The sequence below is a fragment of the Ovis canadensis genome, chromosome 12 (genome assembly GCF_042477335.2).
Source record: "Ovis canadensis isolate MfBH-ARS-UI-01 breed Bighorn chromosome 12, ARS-UI_OviCan_v2, whole genome shotgun sequence".
Classification (NCBI taxonomy): Eukaryota; Metazoa; Chordata; class Mammalia; order Artiodactyla; family Bovidae; genus Ovis; species Ovis canadensis.
The window spans coordinates 16,187,446-16,211,647 of NC_091256.1; positions in this window are offsets into that span (position 1 = coordinate 16,187,446).

Genomic DNA, 24,202 nt, shown 5'->3' on the forward strand with positions numbered 1-24,202 from the left:
AAATATGCTAATTACTGCAGCTCTTAAAAATTCACATAGTAATGGTATACTACTCAAACTTTAACTATTGAGTTTCTGATTTGGAAACCATTTATATAGTTGTTTACAAATAGTCTGTCTTTTATCCCAAGCCATACAGAATGGCATTTTGTGCTATAGACACCAGTGCAGATTTGGGGAACTAGAGATGATATAGGACATATCTCAGGCTTCTAAAGGGTCCTGTGGGAGTGGAATGAGTCCACTGAGTGGACAGAAAGGAAGGAAAGCCTGAGGAAGCCTGAGGCTTTGAAAAGGAAGCCTGAGGCCTGGGTTGGAGACTGCCCTTTTATGGCAGATGCAAAAAATGGCCACAGATGCTTCCTGTCCTTGTATTTACATCTTTAAGAATCCCTTCAATTTGAGGTAGAAGCTTTCTACATCCTTTGAGTTTGGGCTACTTTGTCATTTGCTTTGGCCAATGGGACAGAAGTAACAAATACATTGTAAGCAGAACCTTGCAAATCACTTTGTGCATTAGGGTTCCCCTTGTTGCTGCTCTTGAAATCCTATGTCCACCATCATGTGAATAAGTCTAGGCTATCTTGCTGGATGATGAGAGATATATGCCCCTTCTTTGTCTCAGCTGAAAGCAGATATGTGAGGCCATGGGAACTAGCCAGTCTCCAGTCAACTTGCCAACTGACTACAGATACCTAAGCTAGGCTAACAGAGACAAGCTGAGCTTGAACCATATCAGGAGGACTTCCCAGAAGAATGCTTGTTTATAAGTAGTTGCTTTAGGTAACTACATTTTGGAACTGTTTTGAAGCAAAAGCCAGTCAAAAAGCTCTTTTAATTAGCTTGCAGTTTGTAAAACTATGCCACAGAAAGGATTAGAGTTATTGGCGGTCATGTCAAGTTATCCACACCAGGCATCTTGCAGGCAGGGCTTATTATACATGGCACAGATTCAGCTTACAAAGGACTGATCTAGGTTTTGAAACATGAGATAATTCCTTTCTTGATTTTTTTGTTGAAGTGGACATTGGTCTGGCTTTTGTGGTAAAGGCAAAATGACAGAAACCTTGGAGGAAGAGACAGGTGTTCACCCAAAGCATTCTTTCCAACACATGGGAGTAAACCTTGACTTGAGAGCAGATGGAAAGTAAGTGTAACAGAGGCTTGTTCTCCTAATGCTGCTACAGACCATCTGATACCAAGAGCTGTTCTCTGTAACGGTGTGAGAGGAACGCCATGAGCGACAGCGCAGACTTCTCCATGGTCCTAATGAATCAGGCCAAGCAAGGAAGCAGGAAACAGGAAGGCTTACAGAGACGCCGCAGGCAATGCCCTGGAAGAACAGTTGCTCTAGGTGAGGGTGCTGAGGGCGATAAGGATATATCTCAAAATAACAATTATATTTTGTCTTCTTCCAATTTGTTTGAGAGAGAATCATGCAGTACATTTGCTGAATAACAAATAATTCTTTGGAGCAAGGTAGCCAAGGGTAGAGAAAATTGTTATCAGAAGAGGTCAGAGAGGATGTTTACTGTACTGACAACGGTTATGTATCTGAAGCATAGGTCATCAGATGGGACCAGAGTACCCAGCACAGTCTTGGAGGAAGAAATGAATCAGGAAACCAACACGATACCTTTAGAAACTGTGCAGCCTAGGAATAAATTTAACCAAGGAGATGAAAAACCTAAGACTATAAGACTTGAGGAAAGAAATGAAAGACAACACAAATAAATGGAAAGGTATATTGTGCTCATGGATTAGTAGAATTAATATCCTTAAAAAGTCTATACTATTCAAAACAATCTACAGACTCAATGCAATCCTTAACAAAATATAGGACTAGAGCAAGTTATATGAAAATTTGTATGGAACTAGAAAAGACCCAGAATAGCCAAAGAAATCTTGAGAAAGAATACAACTGGAGATATCATACTTCCAGACTTGGAACTATACTATAGAATTACAGTAATCAAAATAGTATGATTTTGGCACAAAAACAGACTCATGAATCAGTGGTACAGAATAGAATCCAGAAATAAAACCATGTTCATATGATCACTTAACCTACAACAAAGGAGGTGAGAATATAAAACGGGGAAAAGACAGTCTCTTTAATAAACAGTGTTGGAAAACTGAAGAGCTACATGCTAAAGAATGAATCTATATAATTTTCTTAGATTATGTACCAAAATAAGCTCAAAATGGATTAAAGACTGAAATGTAAGACCAAACGCCATAAAATTCCTAGAAAAACATAGGCAATAACACTTTGACATCAGTTTTAGTGATAGTTTTTTGTATATATCTTCTTAGGCAAGGAAAATAAAATAAAAAATGAACAAATGGGACTACATCAAGCTAAAAAGCTTTTCATAGCAAAGAAAATCACCAACAAAATGAAAAGGTGAAAATATATTGGCAAATGATACATTTGATTAGGGGTTTATATCTAAAATATATAAACTGTCCATAAATCTCAATTTCAACAAAACAGAACAAAGTAGACAGACAACTTGAATAGATGTTCTTTCCAAAGAAGGCATACAAATGACCAACATGAAAATATGCTCAACATAACTAATGATCAGGGAAATGCAAATCAAAACCACAATGAGCTACCACCTCACACACATCTGTCAGAAGGGCTGTTTCCTTTTTTTAATTAATTAATTTATTTTAATTGGAGGCTAGTTACTTTACAGTATTGTAGTGGTTTTTGCCATACATTGACATGAATCAGCCATGGGTGTACATGTGTTCCCCATCCTGAACCCCCCTCTCACTTCCCCTCCCCATCCCATCCCTCAGGGTAATCCCAGTGCACCATAATGTACATGTTTCCATGCTATTCTCTCAAATCATCCCACTCTTGCCTTCTCCCACAGAGTCCAAAAGTCTGTTCTTTACATCTGTGTCTATTTTGCTGTCTCACATATAGGGTCATTTTTACTATCTCTCTACATTCCATATATATGTGTTAATATACTATATTGGTGTTTTCCGTTCTGACTTAGCTCACTCTGTATAATAGACTCTAGTTTCATCTGCCTCATTAGAACAGATTCAAATGTGTTCTTTCAAATAGCTGAGTAATATTACAATGTGTATATGTACCACAGCTTTCTTATCCATTCGTCTGCTGATGGATATCTACGTTGCTTCCATGTCCTGGCTATTGTAAACAGTGCTGTGATGAACATTGGGGTACACGTGTCTCTTTCAATTCTGGTCTCCTTGATGTGTATGCCCAGCCGTGGGATTGCTGGGTCATATGGCAGTTCTATTTTCAGTCTTTTAAGGAATCTCCACACTGTTCTCCATAGTGGCTGTACTAGTTTGCATTCCCACCAACAATGTAAGAGTCCCTAACACTTTTCTCTGCACTCTCTCCAGCATTTATTGTTTGTAGACTTTTGGACACCAGCCATTCTGACTGGTTTGAGATGGTACCTCACTGTGGTTGTGATTTGCATTTCTCTGATAATGAGTGATATTGAGCATCTTTTCATGTGTTTATTAGCCACCTGTACATAGAAGGGCTATTTTAGAAAGACAAGAAAGAAGCATTGGCAAAGATGTGGAGAAAAGGGAACACTTGTACACTGTTGGTTGGAATCTAAATTAGTGCAGTCATGGAAAACAATGTGAAAGTCGCTTGAAAATTTAAAAATAGAATGACCATATGATTCAGCAATTTTACTTCTGGGTATTTATCCAAATAATATAAAAACCAGATTAATTAGAAAAAGTTATATGTCCCCCAATGTTCAAATTGAAGCATTATTTACAATAGCCAAGATATAGAATCAACCTAAGTGTTCATCCATAGATGAATGGATAGAGAAGATATGATATGTATACATAGAGAATGAAAAAGATGAAAATGTTCCATTCCAGCAATATGAATGGATCTGCAGAGTGTTATACCAAGTGAAGTAAGTCAGACAGAGGAAAACAAAGACCATATGATTTCATGTATATGTAGAATCTAAATTCACAAGACAAATTAACCAACAAAACAAAACAGACTAAAAATGCAGAGAACAAACAAGTTTGTTGCCAGAGAGGAGGGGGTTGGGGGATGGAAGAAATAGTTGAAGGGAATTAAAAGGTACAAACTTCCATCTGTAAGATAAATATGTCATGGGGATGAGATAGATATATAGGGAATGTGGTCATTACTATTAACTGTTATGATGATGGATGTAACTGGTCTTACTGATTATTTCATCATGTGTAAAATAGTAAATCATTATGTTACACATGTGAGACTAATAAAATATTATATGTTAACTACAATTCAATTGAAAAAGTCCTTTATGAAAAAGAAGCAGCTTCAAGAACTTGATGTGGGCCTTCCCTGGACCACAGGGAAGTTGGGAGGAGCTAGGTTGGATTCCATAGCAAACAATCCCTAAATTTCAAGGGCTTTACAAGCAAGATTTATTTCTTGCTATCATTGCATACCCACACTGTGTTGGCAGGGGCAGCTCTGTTCTGGGACCCATGCAAAGGAAGCCTATACTGTAAATGGAAGAACAAAACAATTGTGCTGGCTCCTTAAGATTGCAGCTGGCAGAAGCAAGTCACTTTAAGGGATCTTTAAAAGGGAACAAAGAACTATCCCACTCTGTGTCTGAAAGAAGAATCAGAATCATTGGTGAACCACACCTTAGTGGGACTAGAGAAATTTCCAGCAAATCCTATACATCACATATGCTCATTCTTGCTGGGTTTCTTGTTCATGCCAATCAAAAGCAATTTCTTTACTGGTCATACATGAAACAGAAACTTTTCGTGAAAGTAGATGGAGGTACACAGACGAGGGGAGCAGGAAGATATATGGACCAGAAGATGCAACAGGAAGGGTATGAACTGCTGTTCAGGCTAAGTTTATCTGCAAAAGCAATAAACTAAAGATAATCCAAATGTAAATCAAGAAAGCACTGCTTTCAAATGTAGTATGCTGCTGCTGCTGCTAAGTCGTTTCAGTCGTGTCCAACTCTGTGCGATCCCACAGAGGGCAGCCTACCAGGCTCCCCCATCCCTGGGATTCTCCAGGCAAAAACACTGGAGTGGGTTGCCATTTCCTTCTCCAATGCATGAAAGTGAAAAGTGAAAGTGAAGTCGCTCAATCGTGTCTGACTCTTAGTGACCCCATGGACTGCAGCCTACCAGGCTCCTCCATCCATGGTATTTTCCAGGCAAGAGTACTGGAGTGGGGTGCCATTGCCTACTCACTCATAAACAATGTAGTTTGTTCATTCACTTATTCATTAAATACTCATAAAATAAAAAGTGAAAGTGAAGTCGCTCAGTCATGTCAGACTCTTTGCCATCCCATGGACTGTAGTCTACCAGGGTCCTCTGTCTATGGGATTTTCCAGGCAAGAGTACCTGAGTGGGCTGCCATTTCCTTCTCCAGGGGATCTTCCTGGCCCAGGGATCAAATTGGGTCTCCCACATAGTAGGCAGATGCTTTACCATCTGAGCCAGCAGGGAAGTCCATATTCATATTCATTGAGTGCCTGCTATTTGCCAGATACTGTTCTAGGAACTGAGGAATAGAGCAGTGAATGTTTAAAACCATGAAAATTAAATGCAGCTCTGCTGGTTCAGACAGTGAAGAGTCTCCCTGCAATCTAGGAGACCTGGTACAATCCCTGGGTTGGGAAGTTCCCCTGGAGGAGGGAATGGCAGCCCACACTAGCATCTTTGCCTGGAAAATCCCAGGACAAATGAGACTAGTGGGCTACAGTCCATGGGGTAGCAAAGAGTTAGACACCACTGAGCAATTAACACACACATTAAAAAGAATGAGGTGTACTTATATGCACTAATTTGGAAAGATATATAAAACGGAAAAAATGAAAAGAGCAAGTTGCAGGACAGCATGTACCATACAATTCCATTTATATGAGAAATTCTTATATATCTCTATATATAACAAACATATATGCACAATCTTATAGTGATTATCTCTGGGGTTTGTATTTGGGAGACGATTAGGAAGAGAAAACATTTATTTGACATTTTGTATTTATGTAATGTGAGCACATTTATATATAATATATAACAATAGTCATAATTTTATTCTTAATAATAGTAGTAAAAGTATAATTTTCAAGACCAGCAAAAGTTACATTCTGTTGCTAAAGAAAGTAAAGACAGAGAAGGTGGTAACTGAAGCAAGACATCAGGTTAAGGGATAAATTGCCATGATAGACAGAGGTGGAAGTGTAGCCTGAGTTTCTTGGGAAAGCCACAAGGGAAAGGTTCAGAGCTCAGCTGGAGAAAATGACCTCAGGTAGGAGAATGGACATCTCAGTTTTATGCGGGGAAGAAGGAAAGAATGGGTGGGGTTTCTGCTTGAATGAGGCATCCTTTATTAACGCTTCTGTTTTCCCACTGAAGAAGCAAGCACGCCTCCTCAAAGAGAGGGAGGAGTAGGAGTTCTGAATGTCAAGCAAGGTAGAGAAGGATTAAAAATGTTCTAGAAAATGTAAAAACCAGCCTCATGGAATAGAGAATTATCAGGGGGTTAGAGCTGAGGGCCCAGGTGAAATTGGTGTCATAAATTTATAGCGGTACTAGTCTGCTTAATGTTATGTTTTTGGTTTTTCCCAGAGCTCTGTTGGCATGAACAGCTGAGCCCTGATTCATTTAAGGTTTGGATTTCATTGGATGGGAGTGATGAAAGGACAAAGCGGCAAAGTTTAAGATAGCAATTAAAGATTAAAATGTGTGCCACTGACTCTCAGTCTGAAGAGGGGTTGATGATGTTGGGAGAAAAAGGTCTCAATAGCAGGAGATTATTCACAATGAACAACATGGAAAGATGGAAAATTGTGGTCACAGAATGGTGTTATCTGAATTTTTTTGTTCTTTAGGTGAATTAAAAGGTTCTGAGTGATGACGAAGTCTAGGATGGCCACTGGAGAGGGTGCTGAATGCCACTGACTGAGCAGAATGTTACTGCAGATACAGAGCCTGAGGAATTGAGAGGCCAGGCCCTCACTGGGGTTATTTCCTGACCTTATATCTCCCAATCAGGGAGTCAGGAAAGGGAGCAGAGCTGGAGATAAAGTGATGACAGGAAAGGTGAGGCGTATTTGATGTGGTGTAATTTAAGTATTTTTGAGTTTCCTGGTCATACTGCTACTTTGTGTGTTGTACGCTTAGTGGCTCAGTCATGTCCGACTCTTGTGGCCCCATAGGCTGTAGCCTGCCAGCTCCTCTCTCCATGGGGTTCTCCAGACAAGACTACTGGAGTGGGTTGCTATTTCCTTCTCCAGGGGATCTTCCTGACCCAGAAACTGAACCCGGGTCTCCTGCCTTGCAGGCAGACTCTACCGACTGAGCTACGAGGAATTGCCATTAAAATCACTATGTGGTCTCTAATAATGAAATCCCTGGTCCCCTGATGATCAGTGTTCTCTACCTTAGCTCCTGTCTCCTGGGACATGAAATTCCATCACTGGCCTGACTGATCACTGCTCCACATCCTCCAAAAGGGGAAGGCTCAGAGATTTTGCGGTAAATCTGTTTCCTTTATCCTGCCATTTACTAGGTCTAGTTTGTGGTCACAGTGTATTCACAAGGGCTACCAAGAGAGGTTTAAGCCTACTCCCTCCAGGAGGTAGCAATCCTTGAGGGCCAATCAGTAGAGGTTCTGCTAGAGACGCTTTCCCTCTCTCACAGGTTCTTCTTTTCACAGCTCTCCCAACACTCCCAGGGCTGCCCTTATTCCAGATTTCAGAATTTGTATGAGAGTTATTTATAGTCATTATAAGCCTTACTAGGCAATTTCTATCTTTTATGAATAGAATGTGTTCTTGGTATGATTAGAAGAGATGGCATTTTGGCATTAGAAGAGATGGCTAGACACCAGAGTGTCTAGCCTGGTGGGGAAGGTGGAAGAAATTAGTGGCCATCTATGTAGGGCTTCCCTGGTGGCTCAGGTGGTTAAGAATCTGCCTGCAATGTGGGAGACCTGGGTTTGATCCCTAGATCGGGAAGATCCCCTGGAGAAGGGAATGGCAACCCACTCTAGTATTCTTGCCTAGGAAAGCCCATGGATGGTGGAGCCTGGTGGGCTACAGTCCATGGGGTCTCAAAGAATTGGACACGACTGAGCGACTAACATGTGGAATATTCCTAATATTCCTACTGCTAAAGATTACAGAACGGTTCTGAACACTATTGGGGGCATGCCTAACCAGGGCATCTTAGCTATTGTTATTATTGCTTTTTTTTCCTGCCAAAGTAAAGAGGATCATTGTAAGCCATATGTAATAACTGCTTGCCTTGACCGTATAGGGATGATCCAAGTGATTAGGGTCCATTTCCAAAGTGCTGAGTGGGGCCAAGTGTGTCTCTGCTGAGGTACCTACATTTCACCACCTCCAATTCACCACCACTTGAGACGCATGAACCCCGGCCAGAAACGCACACACCGACCACTGCCCCTGTGTCCCAGGAAACTATCACATTGGATTTCACAACAGAACAACTCTCTGTCCAACCTAGATAACCATTTTAATGTACACCATTAAATGCTACCAGAAATGCGCTGAGTAGCCTCAGTACTCGGCTGCAATTTGCTTTTCAGCTTTGTCATGTGAAAGGCCAAATAGCTGAAAACTTTTGCAATGTAATTTATGGCATCTTGAAGGCCTTATGTAATCACATCTAATCAGAGCAGCAGTGGTGGTAATATCTAAAAAGACCGTCATTCAGATTTATAGTTACTACCAAATATTCTCTCTTAGGTATAGGTAAATATTCTAGATGTAACTCAGGGTGAAAAGTTTTCTTTTGTGCTTTACACTAAGATTCTATCATCAGTCAGGCATCACCATATAGGCATTATCACAAAACACTCTATGTTTACTGATTGTTAAAGCTATTAATTATATATTAAATTCTTTAATATTTAAATAAGTAGAGAACTAGTTTGATAGTTAATATATAAGTATTGAGAGTATATTATATAGAAAACTTTAGGGGAAACAATTTTTCATCCAACAAACATCTCATATAGTAAATAATTTTATAAAGCAGAATAATAAATTGTATCAAAGTGATTATTTTTTAAAATTTTTTATTTGTCTATTCTTTAAAAACTTTTAAATTTTTTAAAGTATAAATTTATTTATTTTAATTGGAGGCTAATTACTTTACAATATTGTATTGGTTCTGCCACACATCAACATGAATCCACCACAGGCATACACGTGTTCCCCATCCTGAACCCCCCTCCCACCTCCATCCAGCTCGCAGCACTGTTCATAATAGCCAGGACATGGAAGCAACCTAGATGTCCATCAGCAGATGAGTAGATAAGAGAGCTGTGGTACATATACACAATGGAGTATTACTCAGCCATTACAAAGTGATCATTTTTATAAAATTGCTTGATATAGTGGCACCTGTATTAAACAAAGTCACCTTTAAGAGCTGAATTGAATGATTTTACTTCATTTAGGCCACTGCATTTTAAGAGCAAGTCTTATAAGGGACTCATCAAAGCAGAACAGAGGGGATAATGGCAAAACTGGTCACTTCAAATGTGACGAAAAAGAAAACTTCCAAATCATATATAACATTCATGGTATAGCATCATCAATCCGAATATAATCACTTATTACAAGACATATGAAGGGGAGAGGAAATTATTAAGGAAAAAAAAAGTAGCCCCCAAATATCTTGCTCTTCTTCTGATGTCAGTTGAAAGTGAAGACGTATAAAGGATCACAATGAGGCAGTTCAGTAACCATAGGAGCAACTAAGTAGCAGGCAGTGCTGATAAATTCTTATTCCTGCATGAGAATATCAAATTTAAAAAATTGACTAATAAGTACTCATAATACATTTGAAATAATTATTAAATTGATTTGGATAAAAAGTCTAATATTTTTCTGCAGCACCCAAATGCGTTTTGTGATACTAATAGTAAGTATTCATTTCCACTTGTTCAAATATTATTCTTTAATATTTGTCCATTTGACATTAGCACAAATGTATATTTGATGTACCCTTAGAGATGCACTTTACAAAGAGGTACACTTCAGGCACTCTGTCTATCAGATCTAATCCCTTGCATCTATTTGTCACTTCCACTGTGTAATCATAAGGGATTTGATTTAGGTCATACCTGAATGGTCTAGTGGTTTTCCTAACTTTCTTAAATTTAAGTCTGAATTTTACAGCAATAAGGAGTTCATGATCTGAGCCACAGTCAGCTCCCAGTCTTGTTTTTGCTGACTGTATAGGGCTTCTCCATCTTCAGCTGCAAAGAATGTAATCAATCTGATTTCGGTATTGACCATCTGGTGATGTTCATGTATAGAGTCATCTCTTGTCTTTTTGGAAGAGGGTGTTTGCTATGACCAGTGTGTTCTCCTGGCAAAACTGTTAGCCTTTAAACTGCTTCATTTTGTACTCCAAGGAAACTTGCCTGTTACTCCAGGTATCTCTTGACTTCCTACTTTTGCATTCCAGTCCCCTGAGATGAAAAGGACATATTTTTTAGGTGTTAGTTCAAGAAGGTCTTGTAGATTTTCATACAGCCATTCAGCTTCAGCTTCTTTGCCATTAGTAGTTGGGGAATAGACTAGGATTACTGTGATACAGAATGGTGTGCCTTGGAAATGAACAGAGAGATCTTTCTGTCATTTTTGAGACTGCACCCAAGTACTGCATTTCAGACTCTTTTGTTGACTATGAGAGCAACTCCATTTTTTCTAAGGGATTCTTGCCCACAGTAGCAGATCTGAATTAAATTCACCCATTCCAGGCCATTTTAGTTCACGGATTCCTAAAATGTCGATGTTCACTCTTGCCATCTCATGTTTGATCACTTCCAATTTACATTGATTCATGGACCTAAGATTCCAGGTTCCTGTGCAATACTGTTCTTTATGGCATCAGACTTTACTTCCATCACCAATCACACCCTCAACTGGGCATTGTTTTTGCTTTCACTCCATGTCCTCATTCTTTCCAGAGTTATTTCTGCACTCTTCTCCAGTAACATATCGGACACTTACTGACCTGGGGAGTCCATCTTTCAGTGTCCTATCTTTTTGCCATTTCATACTGTTCATGATCTTCTCAAGGCAAGAATATTGAAGTGGTTTGCATTTCTCCAGTGCACCACATTTTGTCAGAATTCTCCACTATGACCTGTCCATCTTGGGTGGCCCTACAGGGTGTGACTCATAGTTTCATTGAGTTAGACAAGGCTGTGGTCCATGTCATCAGTTTGGTTATTTTTCTGTGACTGTGGTTTTCATTCTGTCTGGCTTCTGATGAATAAGGATAAGAGGCTTATGGAAGCTTCCTGATGGGAGAGACTGACTGTGGGGGAAACTGGGTCTTGTTCTGATGGGTGGTAGGGGGCGGGTAACATACTCAGTAAATCTTTAGTCCAATATTCTGTTGAAGGGTGGGGCTGTGTTCCCTCCCTATTGTTTAGCTTGAGGCCAAACTATGGTAGGGGTAACGAAGGTAATGGCAACCTCTTCAAAAGGACTTGCGCACCCTCTGTTGGATCCTTCTGACCCTGCAGCAGGTCACTGTAGATCCAAGAGCAGAGGAACCACAGATCAAATTGCTACCTGTTGGATCACGGAAAAAGCGAGAGAGTTCCAGGAAAACATCTACTTTTGCTGTATTGACTATGACAAAGACTTTGACTGTGTAGATCATGACAAACTGTGGAAAATTCTTCAAGAGATGGGACTACCAGGCCACCTTACCTGCCTCCTGAGAAATCTGTATTCAGGCCAAGAAGCAACAGTTAGAACTAGACATGGAACAACAGAGTGGTTCTAAACTGGGAAACGAGTATGTCAAGGCTGTATACTGTTAACCTGTTTATTTAACTTATATGCAGAGTACATCATGCAAAATGCTGGGCTGGATGAAGCAAAAGCTGGAATCAAGATTGCAGGGAGAAATATCAATAATCTCAGATACACAGATGACACCTCCCTTATGGCAGAAAGTGAAGAACTAAAGAGTCTCTTGATGAAAGTGAAAGAGGAGAGTGAAAAAGCTGGCTTAAAACTCAACATTCAGAAAATGAAGATCATGGCGTCTGGTCCCATCACTTCATGGCAAACAATGGGGGAACAATGGAAACAGTGACAGACTTTATTTTTTGGGGCTCCAAAATATCTGTAGATGTGACTGCAGCCATGAAATTAAAAGATGCTTGTTCTTTGGGAAAAAAAGCTGTGACCAACCTAGACTGCCTATTAAAAAACAGAGACATTACTTTGCTGACAAAGGTCCATCTAGTCAAAGCTATCGTTTTTCCAATAGTCATGCATGGATATGAGAATTGGATCATAAAGAAAGCTGAGCCTTGAAGAACTAATGCTTTTAAACTGTGGTGTTGCAGAAGACTCTTGAGAGTCCGTGGAATGCAAGGAGATCAAACCCGTCAATGTTAAAGGAAATCAATCCTGGATATTCAAAGAAGGACTGATGCTAAAGCTGAGGCTCCAATACTTTGGCCGCCTGATGCTTAGAACTGACTCATTGGAAAAGACCCTGATGCTGGGAAAAATTGAAGGTAGGAGAAGGGGACTGAGGATGAGATGGTTAGCAGGCACCAACGACTGGATGAACATGAGTTTAAACAATCTCCAGGAGTTGGTGATGGACAGGGGAGACTGGCATGCTGCAGTCCATGGGGTTGCAAAGATTCGGATATAACAGTTATTGAACTGAACTGGATTGAACTTGTGCATATGCAGAATGCCACTGTGGTGAGTCCAAAATACCTTTCAATTACTTCTGTTCTTGCAGCAGCTAAAGGTTTGGGCTGGGGCCAAGGGGAGGCAAATGAAGCACCCATCTTTGGCATAAAACTTAAGGCAGCATCAACAACTTGATAATCAAGACAAGTAACATTATAGTGCAATGTTTTAAAAATAAACATTATTGCATACAGCCTTGTGATGAATAGCTCTGTAGAAAAATACAAATTAGTCTCACTCCTGCTCTAGTATATGACATCGTTGCATTATTATGACTAATAGCAAGTATATATTTTGATCTTTGGCTACAGTTCTTGGGTCACAACTCCCCAAACCTTTGGAATTACCTTAGCGATAAGAGCAATGGGAGAATATTTTGCTATAATATTTGGTCTGTTGCCCTTAGTTCCTGAAATGGTCACTGAGCCATAAAGGTGAAATTGTTGTTGTTATTCATAACAAGCCCCTTTTTTGTCATGCCTGAGTTTATTTTAGTGAAGTTGTTACGGGAAACATTGACTGAAACTGCCCACCCTAGCCAGCGCCATAGTGAACACTGGCATGCATTATCTTAGGACAGGAGTTACTAGTAAGGAACATGGAACCAAAAAGATGCCACCAACCAGAAGAGTTTGGGAAGGGTTAAAAGGAGATGCCACCTGTCCTACCAGCCTCCCAGAATTGTCCTCACTGGAATCCATCTTGGCCGAACAATGTGTGTACCAACAGGAAGGACACTGAGTCAGAATGATTGGCCAGAGACAAACTGGGAAACTAATCCCATCACCATAAAAATCTGAGACTGAACCATGTGGCAGAGCAGTCCTCCTGGCTTCCCTTACCCTCCTGTTCTCTGCCCAGGTTCCCCTTCCCAATAAATCTCTTGCTTGTCAACTCTGGTGGGGACTCTGCTATGATTGACATCCTGACCACTCGGGGTACTCAGGAACCAGCTTGCTCATTGATGAAAAAAACCCCGTGGCCACAATTGGGACTCCTGAAATGGACTGACCAGAATGCCCCTACTGGGCAAGGAACAAGAGACTTTATTTGGCCTCTCTCTTCTTTCCTCTCTGGTTCTTCTTCTTAACCCCTCCTATCCTACAGTTTTTTCTTGTCCCCTGGTTTTGGACTTAGGAACCTGGTTAGAGTCGCAGCCTGAGCTGAGGGTTTGTGGCCGATCACCTCTGGTGTTGACAGAGAGCTCAAATTCTGGTTCTGGTCTGTTCTGGATACTAGTAGGGCTGAGTTCCAGTCCCCCCTTCCTGGAAGCCCAGGGAAAAGTCCCGTAGCATGGCAACAGACATCTGTAAGTCCACCCCGTATGCCTCTCTTCCCACCTCCTTCCTCCTCTTCTGTCAACCTGGCCTCCTTTGCTCCATTTGCAACCACTGAAGTCCTGAGATATTTCCATTTACTCTGTAAATACAGAATCTGAAGTTCTGTGGCTCCATAGGAGGTTTTCTGAGAGAATGTAAGCTTGTATTTCAGGGAGTGTCTGATTAGGACTGCCGGGCCCGTGTGTGTGTGTTCTATACTTTGTGTTCTCTGTGGTGATTTGAGATGGCTATTCTGTCTTGTGAAATGGGATAACATTGTGTGGTCACCATTTTGTTTATATCTCAGAGGAAGTTGATTTAGGTAAAAGTCTTAAAAACTGGTTCCCCAAATGGTTCTTGCTGTATATACAGTTAGTAAAAGCAAGGTTGATCTTATAAACTAGTGAATTTTATACTGTGATATCTGATTCATGACTAAGTTTCAAAAATGAAGCTAGATCTCTCACTGTATGTGTCTGGACATATGTATGTCTCAGTATGTGACTTCATCCTTGGATAATATTGTTGAGGTTAAGTTGTAAATGAGCTCTATTTAATTTGTTTAAAGAAATGTAAGCACTTACAATTCAAACAATTCTAAATACAAGAAATATTAAATTAAATGAATTTTAGGCTCATATGAACTGGGAAATATTCAGTATTAAATTAATTTGGTATTTATTTGCTGATCTAACTAACATAGACATCACTTTAGAACTATGAGGATTAAATGTAATACTTCTGTTGTACCTAAGTTTGTTGCTGTTGTTCAGTTGCTAAGTCATGTCCAACTCTCAGCAACCTTATGGAATGCAGTGTGACAGGTTTTCCTGTCCTTCACTATCTCCTGGAGTTTGTTCAAATTCATGTCCTTTGAGTCGATGATGCCATCCAACCATCTCATCCTCTGCTGCCTCCTTCTTCTCCTGCCTTCAATCTTTTGTAGCATCAGAGTCTTTTCCCATGAGTCTGCTCTTCATACCACTCGGCCAAAGTATTGTAACTTCAGCTTCAGCATCAGTCCTTCCAAAAAATATTCAGGACTGATTTCCTTAGGATTGAGTGGATTGACCTGCTTGCAGTCCAAGGGTCTCTCAAGAGTCTTCTCCAGCACCACAGTTTGAAAACATCTGTTCTCTAGTGCTCAGCTCAATTCAGTTCAGTCGCTCAGCCATGTCCAACTCTTTGCAACCCCATGAATCGCAGCATGCCAGGCCTCCCTGTCCATCACCAACTCCCTGAGCTTACTCAAACTCATGTCCATTGAGTCGGTGATGCCATCCAGTCATCTCATCCTCTATCATCCCCTTATCCTCCTGCCCCTAATCCCTCCCAGCATCAGGGTCTTTTCCAATGAGTCAGCTCCTCGCATCAGGTGGCTAAAGTATTGGGGTTTCAGCTTCAACATCAGTCCTTCCAATGAACACCCAGGACTAATCACCTTTAGGATGGACTAGTTGGATCTCCTTGCAGTCCAAGGGACTCTCAAGAGTCTTCTCCAACACCACAGTTCAAAAGCATCAATTCTTCAGCACTCAGCTTTCTTCAAAGTCCAACTCTCACATCCATACACGACCACTGGAAAAACCATAACCTTGACTAGGCGGACCTTTGTTGGCAAAGTATGTCTCTCCTTTTTAATATGCTACCTAGCTTGGTCAAAACTTTCTTTTCAAGGAGTAAGCATCTTTTAATTTCATGGCTGCAATCACCATCTGCAGTGATTTTGAAGCCCCCCAAAATAAAGTCTGACACTGTTTCCACTCTTTACCCATCTATTTCCCATGAAGTGATGGGACCAGATGACATGATCTTAGTTTTCTGAATGTTGAGCTTTAAGCCAACTTTGTCACACTTCTCTTTCACTTTCATCAAGAGGCTCTTTAGTTCTTATTCACTTTCTGCCATAAGGGTGGTGTCCTCTGCATATCTGAGGTTATTGATATTTCTCCCAGCAATCTTGATTCCAGCTTGTGCTTCCTCTAGCCCAGAGTTTCTCATGATGTACTCTGCATATAAGTTAAATAAGCACGGTGACAATATACAGCCTTGACGTACTCCTTTTCCTATTTGGAGCCAGTCTGTTGTTCCATGTTCAGTTCTAACTGTTGCTTTCTGACCTCCATATAGGCTTCTCAAGAGGCAGGTCAGGTGGTCTGGTATTCCCAACTCTTTCAGAATTTTCCACAGTTTATTGTGATCCACACAGTCAAAGGCTTTGGCATAGTCAATAAAGCAGAAATTGATGTTTTTCTGGAACTCTCTTGCTTTTTCAATGATCCAGTGTATGTTGACAATTTGATCTCTGCTTCCTCTGCCTTTTCTAAAAGTGACTTGAACTTCTGGAAGTTCGCGGTTCACATATTGCTGAAGCCTGGCTGGAGAATTTTGTACATTATTTTACTAGCGTGTGAGATGAATGCAATTGTGTGGTAGTTCAAGCAGTTTTTGGCATTGCCTTTCCTTGGGATTGGAATGAAAACTGACCTTTTCCAGTCCTGTGGCCACTGCTGACTTTTCCAAATTTGCTGGCATATTGAGTGCAGCACTTTCACAGCATCATCTTTCAGGATTTGAAATAGCTCAACTGGAATTCCATCACTTCCACTAGCTTTGTTCGTAGTGATGCTTTCTAAGGCCCACTTGCCTTCACATTCCAGGATGTCTGGCTCTAGATTAGTGATCACAGCATCATGATTATCTCAGTCGTGAAGATCTTTTTTGTACAGTTCTCCTGTGTATTCTTGCCACCTCTTAATATCTTCCGCTTCTGTTAGGTCCATACCATTTCTGTCCTTTGTTGAGCCCATCATTGCATGAAATATTCCCTTGGTATCTCTAATTTTCTTGAAGAGATCTCTAGTCTTTCCCGTTCTGTTGTTTTCCTCTATTTCTTTGCACTGATTGCCGAGGAAGGCTTTCTTATTTTTCCTTGGTATTCTTTGGAACTCTGCATTCAGATGCTTGTATCTTTCCTTTTGTCCTTTGCTTTTCACTTCTCTTCTTTTCACAGTTCTTTGTAAGGCCTCCTCAGACAGTCATTTTGCTTCTTTGCATTGCTTTTCCATGGGGATGGTCTTGATTCCTGTCTTGTGTACAATGTCACGAACCTCCATTCATAGTTCATCAGGTATTGTGTCTATCACATCTAGCCCGTCTTTATAGTTCAACTCTCACATTTATATATGGCTACTAGGAAAACCATAGCTTTGACTATACAGACATTTCTTGGCAAAGTGATACCTTTGCTTTTTAATACACTGTCTAGGTTGGTAATAGCTTTCCTTTCAAGGAAACAAACATCTTTTAATTTCACAATCTGCAGTGATTTTGAAGCCCAAGAAAATAAAATCTGTCACTGTTTCTACATTTTCCCCTTCTATTTGCCATGAAGTGATTGGACCAGATACGCTATCTTTGTTTTTTTTTTTTCTTTGTTGAATTTTAAGCCAGCTTTTTACTCTCCTCTTTCCCTCTCACCAAGAGGCTTAGTTCCTCTTCAATTCCAACCATTAGAGTGTTATCATCTGCATACCTGAGGTTGCTGCCATTTCTCCCAGTAAACATAGACATCACCAGATGGTAGACACTGATATCAGATTTAATATATTCTTTGCAGGCAAAAATGGAGAAGCTCTATACAGTCAGCAGAAACAAGACCAGAATCTCACTGTGGCTCAGATCATGAACTCCTTATTGCCAAATTCACACTGAAATGGAAGAAAGTGGAGAAAACCACTAGACTATTTAGGTATGACCTAAATCAAATCCTATATGACTATACAGTGGAAATGAGAAATAGATTCAAGGGACTAGATCTGATAGACTGCCAGATGAACTATGGACGGAGGTTTATGACTTTGTACAGGACAGGAATCAAGACCATCACCAAGAAAAAGAAAGGCAAAAAAGCAAAATGGCTGACTGAGGAGGCCTTACAAATAGCTGTAAAATGATGGGAAGTGAAAAGCAAAAGAGAAAAGAAAATGTATATCCATTTGAATGCAGAGTTCCAAAGAATAGCAAGGAGAGATAAGAAAGCCTTCCTCAGCGATCAATTGAAAGAAATAGAGGAAAACAGTAGAATGGGAAAGACTAGAGATCTCTTCAAGAAAATTAGAGATACCAAGGGAATATTTCATGCAACAATGGGCTCAATAAAGAACAGAAACAGTAGGGACCTAACAGAAGCAGAAGATATTAAGAAGAGGTGGCAAGAATACACAGGAGTACAAAAAAGATCATCATGACCAAGATAATCATGATGCCGTGATCACTCACCTAGAGCCAGACATCCTGGAATGTGAAGGCAAGTGGGCCTTAGAAAGCATCACTACGAACAAAGCTAGTGGAGGTGATGGAATTCCAGTTGAGCTATTTCAAATCCTGAAAGATGATGCTGTGAAAGTGCTGCACTCAATATGCCAGCAAATTTGGAACAGTCAGCAGTGGCCACAGGACTGGAAAAGGTCAGTTTTCATTCCAATCCCAAAGAAAGGCAATGCCAAAGAATGCTCAAACTACCACACAATTGAACTCATCTCACATGCTAGTAAAGAAATGCTTAAAATTCTCCAAGCCAGGCTTCAGCAATACATGAACTGTGCAATTCCAGATACTCAAGTCGGTTTTAGAAAAGGCAGAGGAAGCAGAGATCAAATTGCCAACATACACTGGATCATTGAAAAAGCAAGAGAGTTCCAGAAAAACATCAATTTCTGCTTTATTGACTATGCCAAAGCCTTTGACTGTGTGGATCACAATAAATTATGGAAAATTCTGAAAGAGTTGGGGATACCAGACCACCTGCCCTGCCTCTTGAGAAACCTATATGGAGGTCAGAAAGCAATAGTTAGAACTGAACATGGAACAACAGACTGGCTCCAAATAGGAAAAGGAGTACGTCAAGGCTGTATATTATCCTGCTTATTGAACTTATATGCGGAGTACATCATGAGAAACATCTGGCTGAAGGAAGCACAAGCTGGAGTCAAGATTGCCGGGAGAAATCTCAATAACCTCAGATATGCAGAGGACACCACCCTTATGGCAGAAAGTGAATAAGAACTTAAAGAGCCTCTTGATGAAAGTGAAAGAGGAGAGTGAAAAAGTTGGCTTAAAGCTCAACATTCAGAAAACGAAGATCATGTCATCTGGTCCCATCACTTCATGGCAGATAGATGGGGAAAAAGTGGAAAAAGTGGCTGACTTTATTTTTCTGGGCTCCAAAATCACTGCAGATGGTGACTACAGCCATGAAATTAAAAGATGCTTACTCCTTGGAAGGAAAGTTATGAGCAAACTAGATAGCATATTAAAAAGCAGAGACATTACTTTGTCCACAAAGGTCTGTCTAGTCAAGATTATGGTTTTTCCAGTGATCATGTATGGATGTGAGCGCTGGACTGTGAAGAAAGCTGAGCACCAAAGAATTGATGTTTTTGAACTGTGGTGTTGGAGAAGACTCTTGAGAGTCCCTTGGACTGCAAGGAGTTCCAACCAGTCCATCCTACAGGAGATCAGTCCTGGGTGTTCATTGGAAGGACTGATGTTGAAGCTGAAACCCCAATACTTTGGCCACCTGATGTGAAGAGCTGACTCATTTGAAAAGACCCTTATGCTGGGAAACATTGAGGGAAGGAGGAGTAGGGGATGACAGAGGATGAGATGGATGATTGGATGGCATCATTGACTCAATGGACATGGATTTGTGTGGACTCTGGCAGTTGGTGATGGACAGGGAGGCCTGGCGTGCTGCAGTTCATGGGGTCTCAAAGAGTTGGACATGACTGAGCAAATGAACTGAACTGAATCTTGATTCCAGCTTGTGATTCATCCAGGACAACATTTTACATTATATACTCTGCATATCAGTTAAATAAGCAAGGTAACAATGTGCAGCTTTGTTGTACTCCTTTCCCAACTTTGAACCAGTCAGTTGTTCCATCTCTAGTTCTAACTGTTGCTTCTTGACCTGCACAAAGGTTTCTCAGGAGACAGGTAAAAAGTGATTGTGTACTCCCATCTCTTGAAGAATTTTCTGCAGTTTGTTGTGATCCACACAGCCAAAAGCTTTACCATAGTCAATGAAGCGAAAGTAGTTTTTCTGAAATTCTCTTGATTTTTCTATGAACCAACGGATTTTGGCAATTTGATCTCTGTTTCTTCTGCTTTTTTAAAATCCAGCTTATACATCTGAAAGCTCTTGCTTCACACACTGTTGAAGCCTAGCTTGAAGGATTTTGAGCAAAACTTTACTAGCATGTGAAATGAGCTCAAGTGTACAGTAGTTTGAGAATTCTTTGGCATTTCCCTTCTTTGGAATAGGAATGAAAACTGACTTATTCAGTCCTGGGACCACTGCTGAGTTTTCCAAATTTGCTGACATACTGATTGTAGTATTTTAAGAGCATCATCTTTTAGGATTTGAAATCATTCAGCTGGAATTCCATCATCTCCTCTCACTTTGTTCATAGTGATGATTCCTAAGGCCCACTTGACTGCACACTCCAAGGTGTCTGGCTCTAGGTGAGTGATCACACCATTGTGGTTATCCTGGTCATTAAAACCTTTTTGTATAGTTCTTCTGTATATTCCTGCCACCTCTTTTTAATCTCTTCTGCTTCTTTTAGGTCCTTACCATTTCTGTCCTTTATCGTGCCCATCCTTGCATGAAATATCCCTTGATATTGCCACTTTTCTTGAAGAGATTTCTAGTCTTTCTGATTCTATTGTTTTCTTCTACTTCTTTGCACTGTTCATTGAAGAAGGCTGTCTTATCTCTCCTTGCTATTCTCTGGAACTCTGCATTCAGTTAGGTATATCTTTCTTTTTCTCTTTTGTGTTTTGGTTCTCTTCTTTTCTCAGCTATTTGTAAGGCCTCCTCAGACAACCACTTTGTCTTCTTGTGTTTCTTTTTCTTTGGGATGGTTTTCGTCACTCTCTCCTGTAAATGTTATGAACCTCTGTCCATAGTTCTCTAGGCACTCTGTCTATCGTATCTAATCCTTTGAATCTATTCTTCACTTCCACTGTGTAATCACAAGGGATTTGATTTAGGTTATACCTGAATGGCCTAGTAGTTTTCCCTACATTCTTCAATTTAAGTGCCTGAATTTTATGATCATAAGCTGATGGTCCAAGCCACAGTCAGTTCCAGATCTTGTTTTAGCTGATTGTATAAAGATTCTCCATCTTTAGTTGCAAAGAATATAACCAATCTGATTTTGATATTGAGCATCTGGTGATATCCATGTGTAGAGTTGTCTTTTGTGTTGTTGGAAAGGGTGTTTGCTATGACCAATGGATTCTCTTGACAAAACTCTGTAAGCTTTGCCCTACTTCATTTTGTACTCCAAGGCCAAACTTGCCTGTTATTTCAGGTATCTCTTGAGTTTCTACTTTTACACTCCAATTCCCTATGATGAAAAGGATGTCTTTTTTTTTTTTTTTCTTTTGATGTTAGTTCTAGAACGTCTTGTAGGTCTTCATAGAACTGGTCAAGTTCAGTTTCTTCAGCATCAGTGGTTAGGACATGGACTTGGATAACTGTCAACAAGAAAGAGAACTCAATTTGGCGGGGGGGACACTTAAGGAAACTAAGATATGTGTTTTCAATAAAAGAAGATGTAAGAAATGTAAAAGTATTGAAAAGAGTTATGCCTGATTAGGATTTTCTGTGATTGGATTGAATTTAGTTGAGTAAATGGATTTTGTTAGGAAAGGGCTGGAATAAAACAGGATTTGATTTCTCCCTCTAAAGTATTCTTACAATGCTGCTTTTGACAACAGGTTGAGTATTCCTCTGCCTTTAAATGATTTGCATTTGCTTTTAAGGTCTCACATTACATTGGTTAAGGAATAAGTTTTGTCTTACCATGACTGAAGATCTTATTTGACCAAGTGTTTTAAAACTTTTTGACAGACTTTCAAAATATCAAATTTTTGATTTCCAGCTAAGTCTGGGATACTTTAGAGGTATCTTAAAGAGAAATACTTGACTTGGATTATTTGGAATGTTAAGTTAAATGTAATTATTTGTAATTCTTGTTGCTGTAACCAAGTTCTGATTACACTGTAATCAAGTGTTTAACCATGTCTTTTAAGTCTTTTGTCATTTATACACACTTTTGTACTTTGGTGCTGTTCCCAGTAAGTGCTTCATCATCAAGCAGATTCATAGAAAGGCTGTGGAAGCAGTCACAACAGTTCCACATCAAGATGATGTCTATGTGGGAATTCTAGCCCATACAGATTAAAACAAGGAGCTATCCTGCCTCCGAGGGCCCCTAGGAGGAGAGGGGCAGGGTACAACCTTTAAAAGAATGATGTAGACAGAGGATATTATAAAAACTGGTTAGAATCAACTGGGAACAAGATGACAGTTGACTTTCACTAGACTTTGAGCCTCAGTATATACTCATTGTAACATATCAGCAAACTAAGCGACATGTCCACCAGTCCTGGCTAAGTGAATAACCATTGTTTCACAGTGATCTGTGATCCTATCTGACTGAGTATTCTAAACTCTTTTGTTATTTTTCTGACAAAACTTCCCAAATCAAATTGTAATGAAGTTTCTTTGATCTTTAGTTAACTTTGGGATTCTACAAAGGTTCCTAAAATATTCCAAAAAGAGATATTAAACTATTAATATTAATTAGGTTTATTTGGTACTTTACATAGGAAGCATTGTCAAATGAGTAATAAATCCTGATTATATTGTATGGTAAATGATACTAATATAGATATTCTACTGGTTATATCGGTCAGTTGGCTCAGTCGCTCAGTCATGTCCAACTCTTTGAGACCCCATGGACTGCAGCACATCAGGCCTCCCTGTCCATCACCAACTCCCGGAGTTTACTCAAACTCATGTCCATTCAGTCAGTGATGCCACCCAATCATCTCATCCTCTGTGGTCCTCTTCTCCTCCTGCCCTCAATCTTTCCCAGCATCAGGGTCTTTTCAAACAAGTCAGCTCTTCGCATCAGGTGGCCAAATTATTGAAGCTTCAGCTTTAACATCAGTCCTTCCAATGAACACCCAGGACTGATTTCCTTTAGAATGGACTGGTTGGATCTCCTTGCAGTCCAAGTGACTCTCAAGAGTCTTCTCCAACATCACAGTTCAAAAGCATCAGTTATCTGGTGCTCAGCTTTTTTTATAGTCCAACTCTCACATAGTCCAACTCTCACTGGTCATATAGAATTCTTAAGCACCTAATGTGTCCTGGTAAATTGTTATCAGTCATAATTCTAGTTATTATATGAAAGTATTGCATGTCACAGCAGTAACCAAGTTATTTCATCAGTTGCATTGTAATCAGATTTAAATATGCCTGCATAAGTTTTTGTCATTAAAGACAGCTATGGTTTTATTCTGTTGCCTTTGCAAAAATGATTCCTCTTTAAGAATGGTTATAGAAGGAAATTTTGGATAAATACACATTTCTTACTTTCAGACTATAGTGCTAAACTGGATTAGATGCCCCATGACTGATGACCAAGGAAGTATACATACTGGAAAAGATTTAAAGGACTATCTCCAACCTGCAGGGGAGGATCCTTATCAGGTATTCTTAACAACCTCATGCACAGTAAAACTGAAGGAAATTGACTCTTGAATTAATTTCCACTCACTGGAAGGGGTGGAAGGGCCCCTGCACTGGCCTGGCCCATAGAGAGGGTGGCCGGTCTTACATTTACTTTAAAATGACTCTCAAACAGAGGAGAAACTACATTCACACCAGGATGAGAAAAAGACGGCAGCAGAGGTAGACAGCTTGCTCAAGATCCTCAACGTGACCTGTATGATCATTTATAATGTTTTCTTGTCTTCTTGGACCTTTGCATATGAATCAAATGTTATTCTATCATAGGCATGATTCTATGATAGTTTTAGAAATCAACCGAATTGTTGGGTTTGTGGCCAATTACCTGTGTCTAGCACTTGGTTACCTTTGTGAATTTCTGCACTCCAAGGCTGGCCCTGAGGAAATTTACTTTAAAAGGAAAATTAGCACCATGATCAGGTCCCTATTGATATTACTAGGTGAAATCCTCTCACCTGGTCAATTAAAACTATCTACTTTGACCCTGGCTATAAATA